Source organism: Macaca fascicularis, chromosome 8 (assembly GCF_037993035.2).
Source record: "Macaca fascicularis isolate 582-1 chromosome 8, T2T-MFA8v1.1".
In the NCBI taxonomy this organism is placed as follows: Eukaryota; Metazoa; Chordata; class Mammalia; order Primates; family Cercopithecidae; genus Macaca; species Macaca fascicularis.
This window is the reverse complement of record NC_088382.1, coordinates 19783212-19794869: the sequence shown is the minus strand read 5'-3', so window position 1 is coordinate 19794869 and position 11658 is coordinate 19783212.

Here is an 11658-nt window from a genome sequence, read left to right as displayed (position 1 = left end):
AAAAACTGGTCTGATGTCAAAGGGGCGGTAGAGACAGAAAAAGAGCTCAGAGCTTCTGATTCCCATTTCCGTTCTAACACTGAATTGGGAAGTTTGAAATTTCTTGAAAATTAGCAAATAAATAATATAAATTAGAACAGCATGCGCTTTCTCCTGAAAAACAGCACAATGTAAAATGTAAAAATTTCTCACTGTGCGTTCACTTTATATTGTGTTTTTTTCTGTTTTCATTCAGAGCTTAAGAACATGGCCTGTGGAGTCTGACTTCCTGGCACAAATTCCAGCTCTGCTATTTCTGTGGTGAAGGCGCAATGTCTTCTTTTTTACCAAGGGAGAAGAATAGGATTGTTTTGGGGATTATAGAAGATAATTTATATCAAGCCTTTACCAGTGCCTAGAACACAGTGAGTCCTCAAATGTTAGCATAAATTTTGTTTTGTTAACATAAATTTTGTTTTGTTAGCATACATTTTGTTTTGTTAGCATAAATTTTGACTTTTAATCAACTTATAGTAGCCGTACAATTTGGAAATTATTATCTATGGTTATAAGAGTCCTATAATTGCTTTTGAAAGTGACGCGATTTAAAAGCACACTTGGCTGGCTGCAGTGGTTCACATCTGTAATACCAGCACTCTGATAGGCTGAGGCAGGAGGATTACTTGAGCCCGGGACCTCGAGGCTGCAGTGAACTAGAGTCACACCACTGTGCTCACTCTAGACTGGGCAACAGAGCAAGAGTGTGTCAAAAAAAAAAAAAAAAAAAAAAAAAAGAAAAGAAAAGAAGGAAAAATCTGTGCTATCTACAGAGCTGATGGTGGAAAATAACTCCATTGATTGCCTGAAACTGAGGAACATCGATATGGTAATTCATGTGGTCTTGAGGATTTTTTATACACACAAATTTTTCATCATCTAGCTAAATGTTCTTCATATCTTTAAAAGTTTGCCTCCTCTCACTTTTATTGCCTACATTTATTTCTGAATGTATTATTGGTGACTGTACATTTCCCTGTCTCCCTGAAAGATTGTGGAATTACTTTCAAGTTTTAACGGGCTTCGTTAGTAAGTGAGAGCTAATTCTCGACATTGCTGTTTTGTCCTTCACTTTCTATATCCATGATGACATTTTACCATATGAATGCCAAGTGAGACTGTAAAAAAAAACAAAATTTTTGAACTATCCACTAGGGGGAGGCCTTGCTCTTCCATTCAATGTAGATTTTCTTTTAAAAAATACAAGTGAAATTTAGATTTCTCTCTTTGTGAAAAGCTGAACGTTTCAGTCCTGGTATTAAGAACTCTGTTTAACGTCATGGTTATATCTTGGCTCTGCTGAGTTTGACAATGCAGAATTCACTTGAGGAGGAAAGACATCTGTTGATCTGTGAACAGTGTTTAGTTTCCTTGTTTCTTTATCCTTCATGGACTACTCAAACAACAGTCTCACATAAAATACTGTTTTTCACAGAAATGTCACTGTTCTAAAGACTAAATGGAAGGACTCCCTTCTGCCTGTTTACAGAGATGGCTTACTGAAGGATCTCTGTGTCATATAATTGTACTTATTAGTCTCGATCTCTTCACCATGTTGATGGAACTTTTCAGAAGAAACGAAGGAGTGATATGAAGGCTTCTGGGTTTTTTAAAGAAGATTTACAAAAAAAAGAAAAGTAACTTTTAATGGCCCATTTGAATTTGAATCTCCAAATAGTTCCAAGTAACTACTGTTTAATTTTGGTGTCTCTATAGATCAATTTTGCTTATCAAATTATATCACTTTAGCAATAGATGGGATAATATGAAATAATAGAATGATGGAAGTATATTAACTGGTAAGAGCTAAGAGCTAGCAGAGGTTTATGTTCTAATTTGATTAGCAAATGTAGTCTCTTTTAAAGCACCGTGATTGTCCTTTACCTGGTACTCAGGAAATTTAAAGTTTAAGGTAGAATGGTGGTGTAGCTGCTTGGGAAAAGTTTGGCTGTTTCTTAACATGTTAAATGTAAATATACCATAGGACCCAGCAATTTCAATTCTAGTTACCTACCTAAGAAAAATAAAATTATATATTCACACAAAAACTTATATGTAAATGTTCATTCACAGTTTTATTTATATTAGCTAGAAAATGGAAAGAACTCAAATGTCCATCAGTTGGTGAGTAGATAAATAAAAAATGGTATAACCACATAACACAATACTATTGGCCAATGGAGAGGCATGGAGTACTGGCACACGCTACAACATCTATGAATCTCAAAAACGTGGTGCTAAGTAGAATCAGCCAGACACAAGAGACCGCATATTGTAGAATTCCATTTAAAGGAAAAGTCCAGAAAAGGGAAATTGATAGTGACAGAAAGTAGATTAATGGTAACCTGGGAGTTGGAGTGGTCCTAGGGAGTACCTGGGAGCTGTTTTAAAATTGGATTTTAGTGACAGTTGCACAACTCTGTACACTTCCTAGCAGCCAATGAATTGTACACCTAGAACTTATTGTATGTTTAAAGTTATTTAAAATGAATAGAATGAATCTGAAGATCAAATGTTTCATGAACATTTTGTAGGGAAGAAATCAAACTCATCAGATATTTCAGCTTCCCAGCCCAGGCCACCTTTTGTCTTCAAGAATCAGAAAAGAGTAGGAATGCATGACTTTCGTTTCTGTCACCTTGAGAAAAACAGAAAAATGCGTCTAAATCAAAGCATCAGAATCCAAGCTATAGCACCTGTGTTTGCCTGTGACCTGTAAAAATTCCTTTAACTCACGCAATCTACCACTCTCTGAACTTGACGAGACTCTATTAGTTACAGTCCTTTCTCTCAAGGCACATGAACACTGTGTTGTTTGCTTATCTTGAGCAATTAAATATTATTTTTGGGAGGTGAGATGCACACAAAAAAGAATTATTATTTCTTTTAGAGGCAGGATCTCACTCTATCACCCAGGTTGCAGTGCAGTGGCATGATGATGACTCACTGCAGCCTGGAACTCCTGGCCCCTAATGGTCCTCCTGCCTCATTCTTCCAAGTAGCTGGGACTACAGGTGCATGCTACCATGCCCAGATAATTTTAAAAGGTTTTTTTTTTTTTTTTGAAAGACAGGGTCTTGCTATGTTGCCCAGGCTGGTCTTGAACTCCTGACCTCAAACGATTCTCTCGCCTTGGCCTCCCAAAGTGCTGAGAGTACAGTCATGAGCCACTGTGGCTGGCAAGAATTTATTTTTTTCTTTTTCCAGCTAACTTCTGACGAGCTTGGCCACCATTTTCAGTATGTCTTTGAAATTGTCCTTTGCACTTATCTGGCCTGAACAATGGATTATATTTTCTGACATCACAGGTGCAGAATTTTGGCAAGCTTATTTCTAAAAACCACTTGAGATAGAAATCTTCAAGGAAAATATTTGAAGTAAAATAGTATTCACAAATATAGTGATAATTTTGCTTATGGAGATGAATCTATTGTAATCTCTCTCCCTCAAGCCTTATTAATAGTCACAACTATTTTGAGAGTCATTGAAAATGTTTGAAATTAGTTTTACAAAACCCATCAAAAAGCTGCTTACATTTAAAAGGAAATGATGGAGTGTTTGTCTACGTATGGTTATTTGTCTTTTCCATCTTGGCGAGCAAGCACTTTTTCTTATATGTTTTCGAGAAATTTTCCTTGAAGGAATTATCTTGTGAGTGTTCATGCATCCCATTGGTGGTTAGACAGCATTCCATAAGCTACTCTACTTTTTAGCCCAAACGTTCTATCTTTCAATCTCTTGATAACTACTGGGTGCTTACCATGTCTTGGGCTCTGTCCTAGACCCAGCCCTGATGTTGTTATAGCAGCTAACCAACCTAGTACAGTTCCTGTCCTCAAAACCCATTTTTAATGAATAAGACCTAGTATTTGATAGCACACCAGGGTGACTATAGTCAGTAATAATGTAATTGTACTTTAAAAATAACTAAAAGAGTACAGTTGGATTGTAACACAAAGGACAAATGCTTGAGGGGATGGGTACCCCATTTACCCTGATGCGATTATTATGCGTTGTATGTTTGTACAGGATATCTCATGTGCCCCATAAATATATACACCTACCATGTACCCACAAAAATGAAAAGCATTTGTATAGATGATCTTTAAACAAAAATCAATAGAGATCAACCAAGGTATTGAAATATTTAGAATCTCCATTTGTCTTAAAATTTTAAAAAAATTTCTGTTTCTGAGAATGTTTAGAAGGTATATGATATATAAGTACATGTGTATAATCTATAAATTATAAAATCCACACATTAAAGGTACATACTCATATTATTTACTGATAGAAGCTTAAATAAAAAATGTTTGCAAACCACTGGCTTAGTTCATTTGTGATAGTAACAGGTGGCTTGTGAGAAATTTTAGACCCTCATAGACCCAATTTACTCTCATAGTAATAATGAACCCCTCCGAATGCATACCAAATAAACAATAAATAGAAGCATAAACACTGTGCCTACTATTTAAATGCAGCTTCAATATTAGTCCCCTGTCCACCATATCTTCTAATCACTTCTGTGTCTTAAGTACTTTAAATATCGAAAATTTATGGCACTAGCATGATCTCATTCACTCGTCTCATTCATGTAGCACTAACCAATTACAGTACTACATGGAGAGGAAGAAGTATTAGGAATGTTGGCAGCACACAGCGGGGGCAGGCTAGCCAGTTCCTGGAGTTAGAAGAAACTTTTCTATGGGTGTAGCATCTAAGTTGAAACTTGAAGGCTACGTAGAATTTGTTATTCTATTTCTAAGAAGCAGAAAAAGAGCCTTCTGAGAAGACACCAAGTACAAGCCATTCTATTAATAGCATTAAAGAGCAGCATGCCAATTTGAGGTTATTAATAGTATAGTGGGGCCAGGTGAGGAGGCTTATGCCTATAATCCCAGTGCTGTGGGAGGCCGAGGTGGGAGGATTGCTTGTGGTCAGGAGTTTGAGACCAGCCTGGGCAGCATGGCAGATCCTGTCCATGGGACCAAGAAGCATGAAGACCTTCTGCAGTTGGTTGTATTGTCGAGAGGAGAGATGGCATCTGGCATTAAATGAGTGATAGTGAGGACAGAGGGTAGTGATCTGCTTAAGACATAGAATACACAGGAGTTGGTGGTTGATAAGACATGGGGGATGAGGACTATGACACCAGGTTACTGACTACAGAAAATAAACAGGTTTTTCGGTTGGAGAAAGACAACTCGATTTTGAGAATTACGGAATTTAAGGTGTCTGCAGGGTGTCTAAGAGAGCTGGTATACATTTTGATATATAGACCTGAACTTCTGTACAGAATTCTGAGCTAAAGATAGAGATTTCAGGGTTGTCTGCATAAATATGGAAACAAACTACGTGAGTGGGTAAGGTGCCCAGACTGAATATGTAGGTGTGAAGAGAAGACGCTTGGAACAGAGCCCCAAGGAACTCCAAAACTTGATGGATCAGTAAAAGAAAAGTCGCTCACAGAGGGAGCTGTGAAAGAGAACGAGGAAAGGAGGAGAGTGTAATGCGCTCATATCCAAAGAAAGGGACTATTTCAAATGGAGAAAGATGTCGAATGGAGAATACTGTAGAGAATAAGATAAGAACTAAAACTAACCACAAGGTCACCTTGGCAAGAGAGCTTTACTGAAGTGATAGCAACAGATCTAGGACTTGAATAAGTGAAGTGTAAAACGTCTCTTCCCAGAAATCTTTATATATGTGTCTCTATTAATTGAAAAGAGATGGATGGGCACGGTGACTCATGCCTGTAATCCCAGCACTTTGGGAGGCCGAGGCAGGGGGTCACTTGAGGTCAGGAGTTCCAGACCAGCCTAGCCACTGTGGTGAAACCCCGTGTCTACTAAAAATACAAATATTAGCTGGGCTTGATGCACATGCCTGTAATCCCAGCTGCTCGGGAGGCTGAGGCAGGAGAATTGCCTGAATCTCGGAGGCAGAGGTTGCTGTGAGCCGATAATGTGCCATTATACTCCAGCCTGGAAAACAGAGTGAGACTCCATGTCAAGAAAAAAAAAAAAAAAAAAAAAGAAAAGAAAAGAGATAGTAATGATCTGGAGTAGGTGAATTAATTCCTTCACTTTATTAATGTGTTCCACTTCCTAGAAAACGTAACAGACCAGTTAACGTACATGTGTCCTTAAAAAAGCCCCTAGAGTAGTTAAGGATAAGAATGCCTGACTCTAAAGAAGACTGGAGACAAAGACCTTTAATTTCTGGCTAAAGGAAGTTTCAAGGTGGTAAAGATCACTACATAGTCAGTGGCCTGCTTTTCAGAAGGCTAGAACTTGCGGTGAATTGTGCTTCTTTTTTCTTATACCCTGAATCCGATCAATTACCCACTGTCATTTGCTCTTCACTATTTTTAGTACGTGCTTTTTATAATTATCAGTGCTTGTTTTTTAAATAATTATCAGTAATTGTCCAGATTGTTAACTAATAGGAAGCTAGAATACTGAAACACAAACTACTGGGGTGCAGTCTAGGAATGGGATATAATTGCTCAGGCCCTGATATTGGGTTGATTCTGCACCAAGCCTCAGTTTCCCGATCTGTAAATTGTGGGAGTTCATAGTGAGCTCATCATGTTGTTGTAAGGATTAAATCAGACAAGATGTATGTAAAGCACTTAGTTGGCTGGCCTGCTGTAAACATCCAAATAAAAGTTCATCGCTAGATAAATTATTGTTTCACCTTAAAAAAAAAAGTCATTTCAAACGGGCTTTGTGTGTACAGAGAAGCCATTCCAAGGTCAGGATTAAAGTCAATATCGGGGTTGTAAGAATAAAGTTGATAGTGTGTTTATCTGCAATATTCATTTGCCTGCTGTATTGAAAATCCAGAGATAATCTTCTTAGTGTCAGTCAACCCTCTACTGCTTCTGCCTTGCATTCGCAAAAACTCAGCTGTCCTTTTCCGCTTTATGTTGCCAATTTACGATTGTTGGCATTCCCACTTCCTGTAGCGGAATTATGGTCTTTTTGGGTGTCACTTAAATATTATAAGGTTCAGCTGAATCTGCTTAAGAACTCCCAAGACACTGAGCACAAGCGTTCTCAGTTGTGTGATGATGTTTGGAACGTCCTTAGGCAGAGCTGTCAGAGCCTGAGGGTGTATCCTACACACTTAGCCGTGTTGGAAGTTCAGTTCATAACACTTTGAAGACCGAAAGATACTTAAATATGTCTAAGATCATTAGCATTATGAATTTATTAGCTACCAACATCAAGTGCACAAGGCTATTAGAGCAAACAAGATAAAAATCTTTAACTGCCAACAAAGAACAAATTGAAAAAAAAGAGGTGAAAATGCAAATATATATTCTCAGTGTACAGAAGAATTGCAAAATTCTGGACTGGCTAAAGTGTATTCTGCACAAGGGTTATGGAAAGATTGAATAAACATGAAATATTCATGCTTTAAGTAATCACTAGCTTGTTCTAGTATCTCTTATTAATTTAACAATTAATAGAAACTTAGGAGAGAAGGAAGAACACTGGCTCAAAAAAGTTGGAAATATTGACAAAGTGTGAACAAAGTGATGCGTGATGGATGATAGAATCTAAGTAATTAGTATAGAACATGAAGGCAGGATGGGTTTGAAAAGGATCCGAGAAAGTAGAGGAGACAGTAGACCTAGAAATTAAAAGATGTGGTAGAATGAGAATTAAATATGTCAAAGTCAGACCAATTCTAGATAACAGGTGACAAAACTGGCCCCTGGTCTTGTTCAATTGTCCTATTCTTGCTTATCTGCAGTATTGCTACCATGACTGTTACTTTTGGAGACAATATGGACTAGAGATAAGTTAGCTTTATAGCATTTGAAAAATGTAGCAGGATGCAAGCTTACCTTTAAGGGAATGAGTCACTCTCTCTATTACAGTGTGGAGATACCAGTCTGTCTTCCTACAGAAATTTTTACACTAATTTGACTGTTTTGTGATGTGGTTTGGGATCATTTGGATTCAGAGAATCCTGTACATGAGCCACTATTTTGTGATAATATTTTCTAATTTTGGTTTTAAATTTTTGGGGGGGTATAGTTTCCAGAATTACCTGAAAAGAGTGGTTCAGATACACGTTCTACAAAAAACTGGGTATTAAAAAAAGTTCATTGCCTGCTCAATTGCATAGTAGTTCTTAGAATTTTTAATGACAGGAGTTTGTGAGCTATAGACCGAAAAATGATCAAAGAGCCATTAGCGCTAACCTTACTTCTATTTATAGTTATCATAATGGCCCCCAGCCCTGACTGCGACTCTTGTTCAACTTCAGTCATCCAGAACCCGTCACCGAGGTTTCAATGCATTGACTTATTCTGTTACTTAAAGTTTCACTGATGAATGTTTTTTTCCTATTTGGCGCCTGCCTTTGGAAAGATAGCTGCAAGCAAGGAACACTCATTAACTCAGTTATACATGGGGGGAGCGTTGAAGAAAGGCAAACTTTTCTTACTGATGTAAAGTCATTTTTGGAACTATTAAACCTCTAGAGGAGAAAATGATTTTGCAGTGCATATTCCATACCTTGTAGAGCCTGTCACAAACACAGCCACTGACGTTTAAAGATACTATTTAAGAAAACACAGCTGGTAGGCGTAATATTTAAATAGTGCCCCGATGTGATGCCCGGCAGCTGCTGCTGCATCACATTTGAAGTGCATAATAGTCAAAGTGAGAGCAGTCTCCAGGGAAGTGTTCGGAGAGAGTGAACGGAAACTTGTTCTCTAGTCTTTTCTCCCGGATGGGAAGCAATGGCGTGGGGAGAGAGCGCGGAGGAAGGGAGAGATGCAGAAAGGTAGATTCTTCTGTGTAGGTGAGTGGATGAGATTATAAAGCAAGTTAATTTGGGCTCTGCTGACTTATTTATCTGTCCCTGGCACTTTTCTCTGTACAAGCCCAGGAAGCCATCTCCTTCCTGAGGTTTTTAATGAAACAATTTACTTGAAATAATAATAAAAAAGAAGAGCTTCACATGCTCTTGCATTTAAATTGGAGTCTTTCCTCTCCAGTGTAGGCCTTGTCGTTGATCAGTAACACTGGGATGAAAATATCCCAACTATCTCTGAGAAAGGTGGATTAATTCGCTTGTGGTACACTAAATGATTTGGATTGTTTTCTCCGTCTCTTAAAACATGGCCATGACAGACATTGAGAAAGTTAATTAGTGTATGGTGTTTTTTTCTTCTTAAAAAGAAGACAACTATTTAAAAAACAAAAATGAGAAAAAAAAGAAGGTGAGTTTTATGAGATAGTGACCAACATTTCTCCCCAGAAGTTGTATAGTTCTGACTTTAAAACCGTGGTGACCCATGTGTCTACCCCAAAGTTGTATAATTCTGACTTTACACCTGATTTATAATTCAAACTTTAAAGTGGATTCAGACTGACTCTTTGTAATATTCAGGTTGTACCATCCTGTGCAGAATGTGAATCCAGAGAGGGCAAGCACTTTATTTTGGGAATGTTTTACTTAGTGCCAGGTATTCTGTGAGTACAAAGTGTGAATTGATGTTGTTGACTCCAGAGATGCTTATGTTTGGGATTACATTTTTGCATACTGAATTTACTTTAAAAACCGTATCAGATTGAAGTCCGCATCTTTTTGTGTTCAAACCTTTAGAATGATATTCTTTACTTTTCCAATTATTTGTTCCACTCTTCGAAAATCACTGATGTTAGCAGACTCTTCATTATATTTAAATACATTTATGGAATCACACGTCTCCTCTTTAAGATGCTATTTCTTTGCTCCTAAGTAGCCCTCAGAGAATTCACTACAACTTTTAAAAATCTAAAATCCTATGGAAGCAACTTGTGATTTTCTTTTACATTATATTCCTGTGTCAAATAACTTTTACGGTTGAGAACTTTTTCCTGCCAAAACTAAATTCCTCCCCTTAAATTTTAAGCCTATACATCAGAACCCAGAAGAAGAGCCTGTCTACCCACCCTGTACAAAGCTATCATTCTCTTTTTCGCCTGGAATGGTGAGATAGAAAAAAGAAAGCTGTTTGGTTTCACATAAGGAGCCAATTTTTCATCTTGACAAACTCATGTGATTACTGTATTTACTGATAGGGTTCCATGACCAGTCTTTGAGTCATCTCTTTAGAGATTTTACCACTTTTGACTGTAAGGGAAGAGAAGGTTATGTGGTGCTATTTCTCCAAGAGTGTCTAGGACTTGCAGAACAAATGCTATGGGAAAATAATTTCACCCAGCAGGCTCTAGGATACTAACAGCAACTTTCTAGGTGATTAAAATTTCAAAAGACCTAGATACCCATTTAAATGTAATGGGATTGAAGATGAAAGTGCTCAGGGTGTTTGGTTAATTCCTTAGGATCTAGCTTAGACTTGTTACAGCTAATGTCCAATTAGAGGACAATGTCCGTTATTAGCCTAAAGGTTTCTCTAAATTTCCATTTTCAATGCAAATCTAATTATCACAAACATAGTAAGTTATTGGGGATGAGTAGAGCAAAGAGGAAAGGATAATCGTTGCATATTCACCATTGCTTCCATTTATAAAGACAATGCACTGTTGGAGATCGAAAGGTAGCTAAGACAGTGTTCTTGCTTTTAAAGACTGAATGTTCTTGAAAGTGCAAAAGGTAAGTACAAAAGTATGGCTTTCATAACGTGAGAAGACAAGAAACCCAGAAATGGAAGAAAAATAGTAGTTGTTGGGGAAAGACCAGTATTGCAGTCACATATACTGAATAAAGTGCTGAGCCACAGGGGTGAGGAACTATGCGGAATTGAAGAAGAAAGGGTATTACTTGAATTAGAGCTGTAGCTACTTTGAATAGCAGCAGGAGCTGTACAAATATCTCTTTAAGTGACATGAATGAGAGTACATAGTCAGGTTTTTATAAAAAAAAATTCCAAGTCTTTCCTTGAATTTATAATGGTTATTTTTATTGCTTTACGATTTAGGATTACTGCCATATTGAAGAAAATGAGGACAAAAACTTTTCAGTCTTTCCAGAAAATTGTCTGGAAGGAGAAAAAGAAGCAATACGTGAACATGACAAATCAATGAGTTGAGGTGGTCATAGGATGTTCCAATTATTTAAATGTTAAGGCTGGTGTATGTCTTTTGCAGTGCCTGGTTGTCTTAAAATCAATTTACCTTAAAAGTTTGCCTCTCAACCAAACAATAAATAATAATCAAAATGTATAATTTCATATAGCATGCTTCTTTAAACATTCATTTTATTTTTCACATTCTCAGTGAGTGAAAAGTAATTGAAACAGGATGTAGGGGGAAGAACAGTCCTGTCTCATGACTACTCTGAAGCTGTTTCCTCATCTGTAATGTCTATGCTGTTAGTTTTGATAGGGGACTGTGTAATGCAAAGATTTGAATAACTTGCCAGCTGCTTTTTGTCACCTGGGTTGCCAAGGAATAACTGTGATGCGAAGGACAATTAAGGCAAAGGTGTGTGCTATTATCGCCTGCTAAGGATTTGACCACATTACCCTGTGTTGGCTGGGCCTGGTGGCTCACATTTGTAATCTTGGTACTTTGGGAGGCCAAGGCAGGCAGATCACTTGAGACCAGGAGTTCAAGACCAGCCTGGCCAATATGGTGAAATCCTGTCTCTACT